The following is a 16,870-nucleotide window of genomic DNA, read 5'->3' on the forward strand; positions in this document are numbered from 1 at the left end:
GAATGCTTTTTCAAGCGTGAAAAAAACGCGGAAAACTAATTTTAAATAGGAAATTACAGAATCTTTACAGACATAGTTACAGCTATTCGCACAGGATTAGAATTACCTGAGGTAATTCTTCCGGACCTTTTTACGGAAGGTAAAAGTCACCGTAATCTTTACTGACATCGTCCGTAATGATTACTGAGATGTCACATTCGGAGGGGACTAAAATCACTGAGAAGCTCTGGTAAAAATCACTTTGCCCCACCTCTCCATGTAGAAGTAATCCTGTCCGAATAGGGCTTTAGTTCACTGACAAGCTAGGCAATATCGCGTTCATAATCGAATGCGATTCATGTTGCGATTAATTGCACAGCCCTAATGTCTCACTTTTGGTAAATACTGTAGCATTTCATCTAGGGTTACTATAGAAAATGTGTTTGTAAGAATAGCAAGAATGTAAAACTAAATAAGCTAAAATACAAAGCGAGAGCACAATTCAGTTGCAGCAGTAGAATGATTACCTTTTGTAATGTCAATTAAGCTCATTTAAGAGAGCTTCTTTCTTGCAGACCACCAGCTGGAAACTTGGGAAGAACACCCATCTACCACTCAAGGTAAAAAGCATTAATTACTATATGGAGGAAATCAAAAACACATTCATTGCAAATGAGTCACAGCCTAACACAAGCTAATACAGAAAAAATTTCTGTATAATTAGAGAACGCATTCTCTGTCCTGAGACTCTCTCAAAACCAAAGACCATCAACCACACATCAAGGAAGAATGCAGAGTAAGTAAAGAATAATAATAATAAAAACATCTGTCAATTTCAGTCATTACTGGGGTATCACTTAAGAGCCCTTGGACCAGATTTACTAAACAAGCCAAATTAGCATTAGAGCGCAACTCCATAAAAGCGCAGATGGGAGGGAAAATTCTGCATGTGATTTACTGACAATGCACACATTACAGAACAGATGCAGCCAGATCATTTCCATTATGACCAGCGCAATCTACCAAGAGCAGCGCAAATTACCGCCTGCTTTAAGACATTAAAAATGGAGCAAATACCAGTAATTTGACGAGAGCAAACGTTATTAAATCACATTGCATGATTCATTTTAATACTCTCCTCCCATAAATTTTGCGTCTGAAAGGAAAACTCCTACAAATGCATATTCAATAAGTCAGGCGCAAAAAACAACCGTCCACACCTTTTCAGCGCTAATTCTTTACTGCCTCTTCTCTATTCCTCTTTAGTAAATCCTGACAGTACTATTTTTACGCCAAAAGACGGTTTGCGCTGGCGCAAGCTGTTAGTAAGTCTAGCCCATAGTATATCAGTTTCATGCACTGTCATGGTAGCAAATGCAACTTACCAACTTCACCTTTCTCAGCTCCAGTTGTTCCAGTGAGCTTGACCAATGAAAATGACCAAGAGCGTGCTTGGGGTGAACACCCATCTAACTTTCAAGGTAAAAGAACATTCATAAACGCATGCAGGAAACACATACACTGCAAATTAATAACATTAGGTAACATAACATTTTTCTGTACAGTCCATCAGAGGACACAATTTCTGAACTGATTTTTTTAATGGGCAGTTACTACTGCAGAGTGAATTATTACTTATGCACATCTAGCTGTGGATTAATCACTTAACTAACATGAAAAAACAATGATCAATACATTTATTGCAGTATGTATATTGTAATGGTAAAGTGTTACCATTTTTACTTTAGATTAATGGTCATGGAAGATTGGAAGATTTCATTATTTCATATTTTAAATTATTTTGGACAATAATTGCATTGGTATTAGGAGTTCCTTAAAATGTTTATAAATAAGCACTTAATTAATGACATTTTCCAATTTTCTGTAACAATCTAAAGTGAGAAATGTTTATGGTTAATAAGTTGTTAACAAAGCATTATCTAACGCATTACATATGAGCTAATTAAACAATAACACATTGTTAATTACAATGACAATGAATGAAGAACTCGCTATTTATATGCAGTATTAATGTATTAATTACAGTTTATGAACTATTACCAATTAACCAATGGTTTGAAAATTATTTAGAAGTGCTTTGTTAGTGTTATTTATACTTATTATAAAGTAAGCATAGTGCTCAAGAAAATGAGGTAGTTCACTAATAGCTAATCAATAACTACTATTTTTTTATAGGACTATACAAACTACTATACTATATGGTATTAATGTAAATAATGTTTGTATATAATTTAGCACAGATCATGATAACCCACTAATAATGACTAAAGTATTAACAAATCCTTCTAAAGAAATTAGTGACCCAATAATCACGGAGCAGTATTCTAAAGTGTTACCAAAATTTGTTCTGCACAAATCACATAAATTTCATATTTTGGGTTCAAAAAGACTAAATTTGCAAAATTCAATGACTTTGTGGCACTAATAATTTTGTAGCTACAACATTTTTACAAATTTAATTTTCATTTCCATTTTGCTCAGAAAACTGAGAGGACCCGTGGTTTGATGCCTCTGACCACAATATGGAAGCACTGACCACGACGCTACCGGCTCCAGCCTGCTTTGTTTTTGTTTTGTTTCATTTTTTAAATTCAGTTTTACTTTCCCTAAATTTAGTTTTCTGTTTTTTACTTTTCTGGATCCTGTGATTTACAGTTTAATCCAGCTTAATCATGGAAACTACGTGCAATCAAATGGATATAGTTACAAGTTTTTAAAAATTAAAATAAAATTGTTAGGCTGATGATACACATGGGCAACTTTTTTGAGAAATGTTGCTTGGACACTTTCCCGTTGAGAATGGGTAACAAATTTCTATTTGGATACTTTAGATCGGTCGTGGGCCCTGTGTCTCACTTGGTTGCCTGTTGACAGCAACGTTGCCCAAAAAGTTGCCCGGTGTATCATCAGCCCAAGGCTTTAAGCATGTAGCCACATCTTTAGCAACATCATTCATATGACGTGTTAGTTTTATCACATTTAAAACTTTTTGTGCTTGCAGGTGCTTCAGGTGTGAGACGATGGAGCTGCATCACTAATCAATGTACACGTACGTTAAATTGAAATACTAAATTTGTAAAATTATACATTTTATAGTTTAATAAAAACTCTCTCCCAGATAAACCTGCTGTGTTGCAGCTGTTGAGAGGGCGATTCTGGAGGCACTCAACGAACTGGACATGAAGATCAATCATCTAACTTCAGTGGTCCAGTCCCTTGCAGCTAACAGCCGTTCCAATGCTCCAGTGCTGCTGGTGGACAGTGAGGATGATGTCTTTCCTCTCAAAACCATGGAGGAACTAGACAAACTGGAAAGACAATTATCAGAAAAAGCAATTATGCAAAAGATGGTAAAAATCATTGACATTTGTAGGTTTAACAGTTGTAGTGAAGTAAATAATGTCTATTATATACCCGGTTTCACAGACAAGGCTTAAGGCTAGTCCCAGACTAAAATGCAAGTGTGAGCTGTCTTAACTGAAAATAACTTGCAATGACATACCTTACAACATGTCAGTGCCATTGTTTTGTCTCAAGATGCACACAGCATTTTTATAAAAGCAAAACTAAGACCTATAGTCTTGATTTAAACCAATCCCTGTCCAGAGCTGGGTAGTAACTGATTACATGTAATCTGGATTACGTAATCAGATTCCAAAAATTAAGTACTTGTAATTAGATATAATTTCAGGTTTAAGAACATTGCATCTACTGATGATGAACACATAAATTTTTATTTGAATCATTACCCTGTAGGCTGTTTAACCATGTATTTCTATGTCTTTGGAAGGCTTTTGTCTTTCAAACAGTAAAATGCACAAATTCAAAAACTTTTTTGTCATTTGATCCTCTTTCACCTAATATATTTACTTGAAGTACTCCTGAGATTTTAAAATAAATATTTTAATAATTAAGTATCACTTTTGCATGTTCATTGGTTCTCTGACATTGGTTATGGTCACATGAAATGCAGGTAAACAAATAAAATATAGATTTTTTTTTCAACTGATTTTAAAATGCTTTATTTTTTTTTTTTTAAATTGTAACATTTAATATATATATATATATATATATATATTTTTTTTTTTTTTTTTTTTTTTTTTTGTGATTTATATCATTATTAGCTTTTCATTAAACTCATTAGCCCCCTGCAGTTCCTTCACAAACACCAGTTTGGGAAATCTTGATATAATATAATGTTTAATGCACTTCATGCTGTTAATAACAACAGCTAAAATATATTTACTTACTCTTTGTATTTTTATGTCCATATGGTACTTTGATTATCCTGTTTAAATCAATGTGATAGACGAGTTAGGTCAAAAGTAATCTAAAATCATTCTAAAAGTAGTCTAATTACATTATTTAAAATACGTAATGTAATGGATTTCATTGCTAACTACCCAGCTCTGTCCCTGTCTGTGAAACAGGGCCATAATGTTTGTGCTTGTCTGTAATGTTTTGAAATTACCTTTTATTTTTAAGGTGAACAGGTTATCCATCAGCGGAGGACACACACGGAAGAAAACCATATGGAGAATATGCTCCAAGGTTTTTGGTCCTGTAGCCAAACAGCTGAACTGGTGTGGAAGGGGAGAAAAGCGAGGGATCAGGAAAACAAACATAGGAGCACTCCTAATAGATACGTCCAAAACGTTTTCCAATGTACAGTGTACGGGTAACACTTAACATTAAGGTTCATTAGTTAACATTAGTTAACATGATCTAAGAATTAACAACACTTTTACAGCATTTATTAATCTTAGTTAATGCTAATTTCAGCATTTATTAATGCATTAAAATCATAAGTTGTTCGTTAACATTAGATAATGCACTGTGAATTAACATGAACAAACAATGAACGCCTGTATTTTTATTAACAAACAATAACTAAGATGAATAAATAGTGATAGTGTAACAAATGTGTTGTTCATGTTCACTAATGCTAGTTAATGCATTAACTAATGTTAACAAATGATACCATATTGTAAAGTGTTACCAGTGCATGCAGTACTTTTAAAGATGGAACTGTTGATACAGCTTCATAAAGCATGATTACTCCTCGTGAGCTTTTCATACAGACTTGGGCCTACATAATATCTTTATATTAAGATGCATGTGCCTACCAGCAGATACATCCCGTTTAAACAGTGTAAAATGTTGTTTCATACACACAAGAGCATTTTAGAAATGGAAACTTTTGTTTTAACATTAACACAATTAGGCTAAGTGACCGAGAACTGTTGATGAACTACAAAATCTGCTGTTACCGCGACTTGATTAAACCACAGAAACACCTATCTGTCAAAATTAAGGTAATACTTCATCTGTTCGATTTACTTTATATAAAATCAAATATATATTTGGCTGACCACCACGTATATTAATGACAATGAATCAGGCTACTTACCTCAGTTTTCCCGCGGCGAGGTCTTCCACGTGCGATGTGATGATCTGTGGAAGCACGTGCGCAGTAGTGATGAGGAGTCGACTCCAAAAGAGTCGATTCCTTGAATCTGACCAACCCAGTTTTCGAAGTAGACTTTAAAATTATTAATATTCAACTCAGGCTGTCTCCCCACTAATTTGGGAGTCACACTAAAAGAACCTGAAACCGATTACATGAGAGACAATAGCATAGCGAAGTTTAAAGTTTTTATGACTGAAGCAGAATTTCAGCACTATTGGCAATGAACAGCGACCAATCAGTTTGAAAGCACATGTTATATTACAACCTAAAACGCTGACTGACAGTAAAACAGTTGACAAGCATTAACTGCACATCAATTTTCTATATTAATTAGATTTTATTAACATAGGCTGATCATTCTCAGGCAGTAACTCGGCCCTCGGGATCATATGAACAATTAAATAGACGTATGAGACTAAATAAATGTCTTATTTTACATTATTTTGCGCAGTTAATGCATGGATTTGTATGGGTCGGCGTACACTTTATACAAGCACGAAAAATATGACTAATTCGAGATCATTTAATTGATACTGACACAGAGACATTATGGCTTTAATAAAGGAAGGATGTTGCAAACATTTTTTATGCTTTGCTTATGTATATCATTGTCCAAATTTATAATAACCCAGTTAAATAAAACCTATTTTGCGGATTTAAGTAACCAGTAAGTGAAAAAAGTTGTCTTTGTTAAACTTATTCTAGTTTTACCTTGTTAACATACAGGAGCAGCTATGAAGAATCCCGTGCTTCCCTCGCCAACTGAAGCAGAGGCGGAAAAACATAAGGATTATCTCCGCTTGGCTCCAGCGAGAACGCCGTCTTAATCAACTTGCTTTTTTGTTGTTTGTTTCTTTGTTTCAGGATTAAAATAATAATAATAATAATAAAACAAATGACTGCTTATTTTCATTCACTGTTAATAAAATGATACAAATCATTCAACAGCTGTTGTGTTCTTTCATTCTGAGTGGAAATACTCGGGTTTAGTTATCATACTTATCAAATATGTGTAGACGCAAGTATAATCAGTGTAGTGGCAGCTGTTATCAATAACAGTAAATATGAATAAACGTCTAAAACGTCTAATTATGAACGACGTCTATGCTATGTAAATCAGATGTCTCATAGACGTAACATTCTAATAATTAACGTCTGTAATACGTCCACCAGATGTCCTTGGAACGTCGGGAAAGGACGTCTATGCGACGTATTCCAGATGAGCAAACGCCCTTAAAAATACGTCTCCCAGATGCAAACGCACACATCGCACAGACGTCCCCGCGACATACGTGTGCTATCTGGGAAGTACATGGAAAGGCAGCTCTTTGTAAGACCACCTCCGCCAAAACTAGCGTACGACCGACAGTCCGAAAGAAAGTGTTAGCTTACTCACGGAAGAACAGCCCGTTGCGTGGTGGCGAAAGCTCGCGTTTGGCAGGTAATACAGCTTGACTGAAAGGATTATCCAGGTCAGTTTGTAAATCGTCGCGCTGGAACAAAATAAAACATGAGAACACCAGGGCACACATGGATAATTCTGTCAAACTAGCCATTTTGGGAAGGATAAACATCGCTACTCAGTTAGACGACAGTCACAGGATTGCGATAAGAAAACACAACGAGGAGGTGGATAAAAACAGGTATATTTTATCCAAGATAATTGATTCTGTTAAGTTTGTGGAGCTTTTGAGTTGGCCTTGGGTGGGCACGATGAGACTGACTCGTCAGACAACCCTGGCATTTTTAGGGGTTTAGTGGATTTTGTTGCCTCATTAGACAATGTGCTAGAGGAGCACCTTAAGACGGCAACCGTTTTTAAGGGCACATCAAAGATGGCACTAAACCAGCTGTTGGGCTCCATGCTATCAGCCACTCAAGCTGACGAGACGACTGACGTTTCCACCCGCTGTCAGCTGGTGCTTGTGCTACGTTACATCGATTCCAATGGTAACATTCAAGAGCGCTTTTTTGAGTTCTTTACCATCCAGAACGCAAACGCCGACTCCATTGTTACAGAACTTCTGGACAGTCTGAGTACCATACTACCAAATGGACAAAAAAACAAAGTAATTGCCCAAACTTATGACGGGACTACTGTGATGAGAGGAAGCACCGGCGGAGTGCAGCGTAAGATAAGTTAATGGACGTCTGCAAAAATGCTCACTACGTTCACTGCTACGCGCATCAGCTAAACCTCATCATGCAGCAGGCGACAAAACACATCCCCAGAATCTGCACTTTTTTTTTCTGACCTTGGTGGGTTTTCTGCCTTCTTCTCCAGGTCACCTAAGCGAATCGCCGTGCTTGATCAAGCGGTTGCGCACAGACTTCCCAGAGCCTCGACAACACGGTGGAACTTCCAAAGTCGCGCTGTAAACACTGTACGAACACCAGGATGACCTTTTAAAATGTTTTCAGATCATCAGAGACTCAGGGAACTTTGATTCCTCAACTGTCAGAGAGTCAGGGGGTTTTGTGAGGATGCTTGAAGACAAGGCTTTCTGTTTTTTTCAGGCATTGTTTCACAAGATCATGCCAAATGTAGACATGCTATTCAACCAGCTGCAGAAGAGGAACATCGACCCTGTCTACATTAAAGCAGCTGTCCAGGGATTCACAAACAACATGCAAGCAATCAGGTAAATACCCTTATTTACTAGTGGCTGATAAAGCTGTTGTTGTTAGAAAGATTCGTTGTCTTTGAAATCTTAATTGTGCCTTGCCATTAAAGTGAATGATTGCCATAGAGCACATCAATTTAAAAAAAAAAGATTATTTATTAACTTTTTTTGGACCAGGGACTCAATTCCCTTTCTGTGTGGGGACAGTGCATCATCTGCCCAGCAGCACCAGCCCAACAAGCAACCGAGGACACTGGGACCAGGAGAACAACGGTGGCTAGCTACAGAGGTAACACACACACACACAAAAACACAGACAAAAGATGACATATAGATTTTAATTATTATAATTATAAAGAAACAGATGGTTAAATACCAACAAGGAAAGAGAGTGAAAAGTATTATGTTTTCCCAAAAACAAAATCCATAATGTTTGAGGTTGTTTAGTATGGGTGTTATATTGTAAATAATTGTACATAAAAATGTAAATTAATTTTTTATTCATAATAAACATTCTTGCTGTGACTCTTTGTAAATGTTTTATTTTGTGAATATAGTATTTGCCATTCAGAATATAGAAATTCACAACACATGCCATTATCTTGCCTCTGTGGGTAAGTGGATATAACATCTTTTAGTGACAAATAAAAGGAATTTATATCAGACCAGTCCAGTAGCATAAACCTAGCTACTGTATTGAGATATTAAACACTAGTTTGACCAACTAGCAGTCAGCCAAACAGTAAACTTAACAGTCTACTTTTTAATTTAACTGACTAAAAAAGATAGGAACTGTAGAAGAAAATAATTACATCACTAACCTTTAAGACTAGTCTAAGAAAACTATGTAGCTGGCCTCGGTATTTAAAACGTATAGATCACAGATGGGCCAAGTCATGTACAGTACCAAAAAAGTGCTGATCAGTCACAAGTAGCATGATGATGTTTCTGTCATCCACACAAATGGGAAAATAATTAAGTACATAATATCCTTACATGTAGCAGAAAATAGGTGGTTTATTTATTGAAATGCTACTGTAGACCTTGTTTTGATTAGGAAACCAATAGCAAGTTCAAGATCAGGAGAAGTAATCACTGTAAAGTACAATGAGGAATACTGGAGTTTAAACATTAGTAATAATATAATGTACATGTTATGTTCACTCAGAATCACTTTGATAATGTTTTACAGGTATGTGATACCATCCTGATTCATTCCAAGGAGCGGTTCTCCTTCACCCAGCACCTCGTCAGTGCAACATTGCTGCATGGAGAGTTGTTTCCACAACACAGTGTGAAGTTTCCTGAATCAGCACTTGAAACAGCAGTGGAGGCATACCCCATGCTGAACAAGGCCAAGCTCAAAGCAGAACTGTCCCTCATCTATGAGAACCCTGAGTTTAGGGTTGGTGTGGTGCAGTGCCTCTGTACCAGTTTTCATTGAGAACAATCTTCAAAGTACTTTCACAGAGACTGTCAGTCTTCTCAAGATCATCATCACCACAACAGCAGAGTCAGGTGCTTTTCTACTTTGAAGAGGATCAAAACTTTCCTAAGAAATGCAATGACCCAGGATCGCCTTAATGCTCTGGCAATGCTTTCTATTGAGAAGAAACTTGTCAGAGACATTCCTGACTTCAATAAGAAAGTCATTGAGAAGTTTGTCAATCAGAAGAAGAGAAGAGCACAATTCCTGTACAAATAAGTAAAAAAAAAACATGCAGGTTTTTTTCACCACATTGATTTTCTTGTACATGGTTATCCTCAGATTTGCATCAGTCAAGGAAGTATCCAAAATTTAACTGAGACTGGTAAAATAACTGATCAGAGATGATTTAATGAATAAACAGTTAACCAGATGTTCTTTAACTTTGTCTGCATTGCAATAAATCATATTGCTTTGATTTATTGTGAAGAATTGATTGCTGTGCCAGTGTGCCATAGCCCCACTTCAAATATTTTTCACCAGCTACCACTGGTAGTAACCATGTTTTTTTTGCTGGTTACCATTCCTATATAGGCAGTTTTACTACAAATACCATGGTATTTATTTAGTAAAACCATGGTTCATTTTCATAAGGCATATTAATGTTTAGATTATATTTTGGTACATTTATATAGCTGAATCACAATAAAGCTCACCTGAACTTAAACTAGTTTGATTATAGTAGCCTATTTGTATAATTAGTTTAGCCTACTCCTTTCAGTAGGTTGTCTATGTGTAGTTTTATACTTGTTTAAACTTTTACTGCAGAGGTAGCCTACAACATTTCTCTCCACTGGAGGCTATGTCTCAACATGTATAGCAGAATGACAATAAATCTTACTTGACCTAACGCAAAAATAAAATTCAAAACGCTTTCATTTTTGGTACACAATATTATCGCTATCCACAATATATTTGCATTTTAGTATTACAATATATTGTGAATGTTGAACAACTATATCAACATACGTAGGCTTTATATTATATATCCTGCGATCCAACAGAGAATAAGAGGTAAAGAGAATGGATCAGTTTTTATAGGGAAAGACTGCCTAGTTAAATGTTTAGCCATGTCACTGATTTTTGAACTAATCAATCATGTTAACAACTTTACAGCACTTGTTGTGAATTTCACTGACACTGTAGTAGAGTCGCTTTGTGAAAACATCTAAATGGTTAATTATGGAGATAGTAAGACAGAAACTCACCTGTTCACCACTCATACTGGTCTGAAAAGGTAAACAGATGTTTTGGGTCTTGGGAGACTAGCCAAGTTTCATGACTTGAGATCAATGTACAATGAGCTTTTGATAAGAATAAAGAGTTTGTGACAGAAACATAAACTTGTTTATTTTTAATACAAAATAATTTGGATTTTAGAGACAAAGATTGTAAATTATATGAAGACTACATGTCATATCATGAATTACTTGTTACATATACATATGCTATCATGACTTCAAAGCAAGCATTGTTGATCTAAAATATTACTGAACTACTGGTTTGTAGGGAAATATTTGAGAAGATGAGAAAAAGAAAATGGAACACTTATGTCTCTTGATTCTCTTATTAATGTAGGATGAAGATATACAGAACAAAGATTAGTAACAAGCTACACTTAAAAAGCTATTATCTGTCGAGACCAAGTCCAAATCATATACTTGTATCTGATACATCTTAGTGTCTGGTGCACATTAAGTACATTAAATTTATTAAAATCAATCCAATGTATACAGAGTTGAGCAGAAAGTAAAAGTAATATGCATGTACTGTATATACAGTATAATAAAATATAATTTACAAGATTACAAGCTCAAATTCTGTGACGCGCCAGAACAGACCTCACTGGTTCTCACACGTGACGCACATTTCTTCTTATTTTGGTTTTAATAGCATCTAAACACACAGATTTGAGTGCCTTCTTTTCCTTTTAATGGCGGTTGGCAAATCTACTGGAAGGTGAATACTGCCACCTACTGCACGTCACCGGCATGATAGCTAACATAAAATAAGGATCAGGTTTAGGAGAGCTGATACTGATCAGTTAAAATAATGCTTGATTTGCCTTGATCCCAATACTTGAGATCGGCTCGGGACATCCCTACTTATTATAATAATAGATAGATAACACGATTTACACAGTGACTACTCAATTTTACACTAACATTTACACTATGCAGTGTATTGCACTGGTGTTTTCCTCTGAGAGAAACTGATAAAAGAATGAATGTTCTGGTAAGATACCATCAGTTTTCTTGTTCAGGTCTTCCAGGATGACCGTCTGTTGTTCTGCAGTTTTCTCTGCGTCCCTCAGTCGCGTCTCTAAGGCTTATTATAGCAGAGAGATAAGAGTTCACACTCAATATTACACTATCATTTACACTGTGCAGTGTATTACAGTTGTGTTTTACTCTGAGGATCACTGATAAAAGAGTGAAGGTTTTAATGAGGTACCATCATTTTTCTTGTTCAGCTCTTCCGTCTGTTGTTCTGCAGTTTTCTCTGCGTCCCTCAGTCGCGTCTCTAAGGCTTATTTTATCAGAGAGATAAGAGTTCACACTCAATATTACACTATCATTTACACTGTGCAGTGTATTACAGTTGTGTTTTACTCTGAAGACAACTGATAAAAGAGTGAATGTTTTAATGAGGTACCATCATTTTTCTTTTTCATTTCTTCCAGGATGACCGTCTGTTGTTCTGCAGTTTTCTCTGCGTCCCTCAGTCGCGTCTCTAAGGCTCTGATGTTGGCTTTCTGCTCTGTAACGGTGGCGGTCAGCTCTCTCAGTGCTGCGTGGATGTCAGGGAAGCACACATGGCAGTATTGTTGGCTGTCAGTCGAAGCTTCATCTCTCAGAGAGTCTGTCTGAGGTGGATTCTGTCTTCTGTCCTCATTGCTGAGCTGTTGACTGATCTCATTATCAGCGAGTCCTCCATCTACCTGCTGCTGTACAATAAACACAAAGGTTTCCAACAGCAGCAGGATACATAACCAACCCTTCATTCTTCACTGATGTTCGTGTCCAGCTTGTAGCATTTGGAATGAAGCAACACTGAATGGAAGTTTACAGAGACAAAATAAGCAAGTAATGCTTACAACCTCCGTGAAGTTGGCCCCCCACCCATCACAAAACGTCGCAAAAATAGTTGCAGTCGTTTGTGCTGTAAAATTTTTCGTTTGTGCTGCTTTGGTTTGTTAGATATAAAATATTTATTTAAAGGTCATTCTCAGGTCACTCAGCCCCCGCATGCTCCAAATTCACCCCGAATAGTCTCGTTTGTTTGTGCTTCGTTTGTGCCGGTAAAAGTTTCGTTTGTGCTGCTTTGGTTTTTTAATTATTAGACATTGAATTATAGGCGATGACGTCACCAGCCCCCCACATGCTCCAAAATCACCAAAAATAGTCTCAATCGTTAGTGCTTCGTTTGTGCTGGTTTGTGCATGTAGAAGTTTCGTTTGTGCTGCTTTTTATTTTGCTTTTATTTAGCATTTTATTTTGGGTTCCTCGTTTATTCAATTTCTTACCAAATTGTTGGATTCTAGTGATGTTTTAATAGAACAACAACTCTTCATCACTGTTTTTTTGTAGTCGTTGTGGTGTTTATTAAAAGCATCTCAATATTCATCTGCTGTCGGACTCTTTTTCTGTCACTTTCTCTCACTTAAAATGGTTTTGTGCACGAGCGCCATCAAGTTGTAGCTTTATGTAACTTCAGCGTTTTTGTTCTCACCTGATTGAACTTATTTACAAGGGGTATCATTTGATACACTTCACTCCCACCACGAGGTGACACTTCTGTTCAAGATGCTCTTGTGGAAATTTAGTTAGTAGAGGAAAAGTTGATACAGTTACAAACTCGAATTTCTGGCCAATGTAAGTACAATATTTTAACAATATCAGTTCACAATATTATTAGTAACCCTTACAAAAATTAACCATGGTGTTACTACAAATAAAACCATGGTAACCATAAATTAACCATGATTTTGCTACACTAACCATAGTTTAACCATGGTATTTGTAGTAAAACTTTTATACAAATGGTAATGAATATGCCAAATAATAAAAACAAGAAAATCTTGGTTACTACACTTTTACTATACTAAAACAATGGTTAATTTTTGTAATGGTAACTTCAAGAACAACGGTACAGCATTCAAGTGAGCTAAGATTGTCAATGTTTATTGAACAGAAAACTCATTGCTAATACTTATATCTCTCGTATCATTAGCAATTAAATGCTAAATACAGTTGCACATATGACCCATGTTAGTTTTTAGAATATGTTGTGCATTTAGGGATCAACATTACCGTATTGTTAGTAATATAAGATATAACATCCATATTATCCTTATATTCGGTCCAATACAGTCATACAGGTTTACACTATACATGACATTTTTGGAGTCAGGATTATTTAAATGACTAATTATGTTTTGCTTATGCCAGATGCCCAAGAAACCAGCAGTCGACAGGGATTCCATTTTCACAGTCCTGTGTTCATCAAAAGAGGCCATAGTCAAAAATGGCAACATAGCTACTCCTAATCAGAACATCTGGACAGAGCTTAGTAAGCAGCTAGAGAACAAGATCACCGCAAAGGCTCTATACACTTTTGTTAAATTAAACAGACACAACATCTGGAATGCTTTAGAGTTTATTCGTGATGAAAGTGATCATGAAACAAGTGGCAGTAGTGATGACACTGATTTAGAGCCAGGGTCCCTTTCCCCCAAACCAAAAGATAGCTGGACTTTTGATCTTGAAGTTCCATTTCAGAAATGGATTGAATTTATGCCTGAAACAGTTCAATACAAAAACAAGTTCTCTAAAACACAAAACGGAATACACAATTTTGAAGCCTGGCATCTGGACGCATGTGATAAATCATCACATTTGGCAAGAAGTGAAAAGCCCCTGCACATTTGCCTTTAAAAGAGCCAAGGTTTATCCATCAGCCACAGAGAAATACATAGAAATCAGAGGCAAGTGTAAGGAGTGTCATGGCCACATTCACATAAAATGTGACCGAGAGCCTGAAATGAACAGCCCAATGGTGCTAAAGTGTTTCATTAAAAACACAGATGACTCCCTGCACACTGGCTGTTCCAAGCGTCCGATGTCTGGTAACTTGCGTGTGCAGATATCCAAAGAACTGTGTGAGGGTAGAATGGAATCCCATGTATGGAGGGCATCAGAGGCAACAAAGCTGATGGATTTTGGAGATCCTGAGCCAAGCCATCTGCCTAATTTGGCCACCCTGCGCAAAGCAAAGCAAGAGAGAAATGCCTTAGAACTAGGTGACAAGGATCCTATTTTGTCACTGCAGATGTTAAAACACAGCGCACCTCACAGTGGTAGCATTAAAGACATTGGATTGGACAAGTTTTTCTGTCACTATTGGAGTCAAACACAAATGTATATGTACAAGTCATTATCAAAGACATCTACTAACCCCACTGTGAGTTTTGATGCAACTGGCTCAGTAGTGAGGAAACTACAGAGACCAAACGGCATGTCTGGCCATGTCTTCTTATATCAGGGAGTTCTGGCAGGTAATAAGAGCTCAAGTGTCCCAGTCGTGCAAATGCTGTCAGAGAGACATGATGTTAATGCAATAACACATTGGCTGACAGAATGGATACGTGCAGGTGCACCAACTCCAAAAGAGGTTGTAAGTGACTTTTCACTTGCTTTGCTCGGAGCTTTGGTCAAGGCTTTTACTCCTCATCCTGATCTGAAGACCTACATCAATGTGTGTTGTGGCGTCTTACTTGGTAATCAGTCTGCTAAAGTGCCACCTTGTTTTGTCCGGGTTGATGTTGCACACTGCATCAAGATGATCTGCCAGTGGGACTGCTTGAAGAAAAAAACACATCGCATTAAAGATTTCTTTGTAAGGTCAATGGCACAGCTTCTCAAGTCACAATCCATGGACGACGCTAGAGAGCTACTACGCAGCATTACTATTGTGGCTCTCAGTGAAACAGAGGGCAATGACAGCTCTGGAGTTCCCTCATATCAGAAAGGTGCAAGAAATACCTGAAAGGCCGAATTGCAGAAGAGTGTGTCATCATTCCAGATGTAGAGGGTGAGGACCTGGAAAAAGCAGATCAAACGCAGTGGGTGGGTGACCAAGCGCAGACAGACCTACGGCAGTGGGTGACAGAAATATGTGAGGAAAGCAGGTCACTTGCTGTGGCTAATGGGGATCATGATAATATGCACTTCCTCCCTGAGATTATTCCCAACATAATCTGGCTTGCAAGCTACTTACCACTTTGGACAGGGGTAATGATCCCTCACTTCCGAAGCACCAACATCATCGCAAGTTCAGCCAATGTTGAAGCAGAGTTCAAAAACATTAAACATGGCCTTTTCAAGCATGAAAACTTGCCGATTCGGGTGGATCGATTCATTGCTCGACATCTGTCCTTCATTGAAGGCAACATGCGCATTTGTTCTGCAAAACAAAAAAGTGAAGAAAAAGGTGAAGAAGATGGAGCTGTTGCAACAGTGATCGTCAAAGAAGCCAATCCACTACCAACCATAAATTGCAGTGTAGATGTAAAACCAGAAATGGATGATTCCTGTTCTGGGAAGTCTGACATTGTCACAAACATCAATCCAACAGAGGAAGACCCTGTTGAAAACTGGAGAGGCCTAGCTCTTCCACCCAAAAAGAGAAAGAGGAATTCATACCTCTCTCCTTGTCCTGAATGGCTCCATGCAGATCCATCTGTGAGAGGAAAAGACTGAAAGTGGAACTGTTGAAAATGGAAATAATCAACAGCCTGTTAAACTCAGGAAGTCAAGAATCTCTGTGCTGAACACATGTGCATTTGATGCTTTTTGTCAATGCTTATGCTGTGCTTTCTGTGATAGTGTCACCTTTGCAAATTTTGTTTGTGGTGAGGACTCCAACAACCTCCTCCAGCTAGTGAAAACCATCAGCACAAAGGGTCTGAATACACATGCCTACATACAGAGGGCAGAACTGCTGAGTGGAATATTCAAACCTGTCCAGCTGAAGTTTGGTGCTCTCGAAATTGATGCACAGTGCCACATCTCCACTATCATTGAAAAATCAATGACAAAACATGCATGTGTTTACTTCACAAAACAGTGCTCCTCACAGTATTGCAGTCACAGCACACAAGTCACAAGGGAAATACCATTTGTTTGTACTTCTGTTGCTGTATTGCAGGCTTCTGGCATCGCTCATCTTCAGACCGCAGTGGAAGAAGGCCTTAACCTTCCGAGTCCCCTGCCTCAGGCCAATCCAAAG

The 16,870-nt window shown here is 37.3% G+C and overlaps 2 long non-coding RNA genes across 10 annotated transcripts; one reads left to right on the forward strand and one right to left on the reverse strand.

Annotated features, from left to right (window-relative positions):
* Nucleotides 1-2,673: 2,673 nt before the first annotated feature.
* Nucleotides 2,674-5,384, forward strand: LOC131536794 (uncharacterized). The gene is made up of 3 exons (XR_009270086.1): nucleotides 2,674-3,049; nucleotides 3,139-3,350; nucleotides 4,486-5,384. It is a non-coding gene; the product is annotated as an uncharacterized LOC131536794 (long non-coding RNA).
* Nucleotides 5,385-13,679: 8,295 nt separating this feature from the next.
* Nucleotides 13,680-16,869, reverse strand: LOC131536789 (uncharacterized). 9 transcript variants are annotated; one of them, XR_009270073.1, is made up of 9 exons: nucleotides 16,758-16,869; nucleotides 16,602-16,655; nucleotides 16,285-16,321; nucleotides 16,131-16,177; nucleotides 15,860-16,045; nucleotides 15,625-15,732; nucleotides 15,357-15,438; nucleotides 15,038-15,172; nucleotides 13,680-14,842 (listed from the first exon to the last, which is right to left on the reverse strand). It is a non-coding gene; the product is annotated as an uncharacterized LOC131536789 (long non-coding RNA). The 9 variants fall into 9 exon arrangements; XR_009270074.1 differs by having other exon boundaries at nucleotides 13,681-14,842; nucleotides 16,131-16,172; XR_009270070.1 differs by lacking the exon at nucleotides 16,131-16,177 and having other exon boundaries at nucleotides 13,760-14,842.
* Between the last annotated feature and the right edge of the window lies 1 nt (nucleotide 16,870).

This window comes from Onychostoma macrolepis, chromosome 03, assembly GCF_012432095.1.
Source record: "Onychostoma macrolepis isolate SWU-2019 chromosome 03, ASM1243209v1, whole genome shotgun sequence".
Classification (NCBI taxonomy): Eukaryota; Metazoa; Chordata; class Actinopteri; order Cypriniformes; family Cyprinidae; genus Onychostoma; species Onychostoma macrolepis.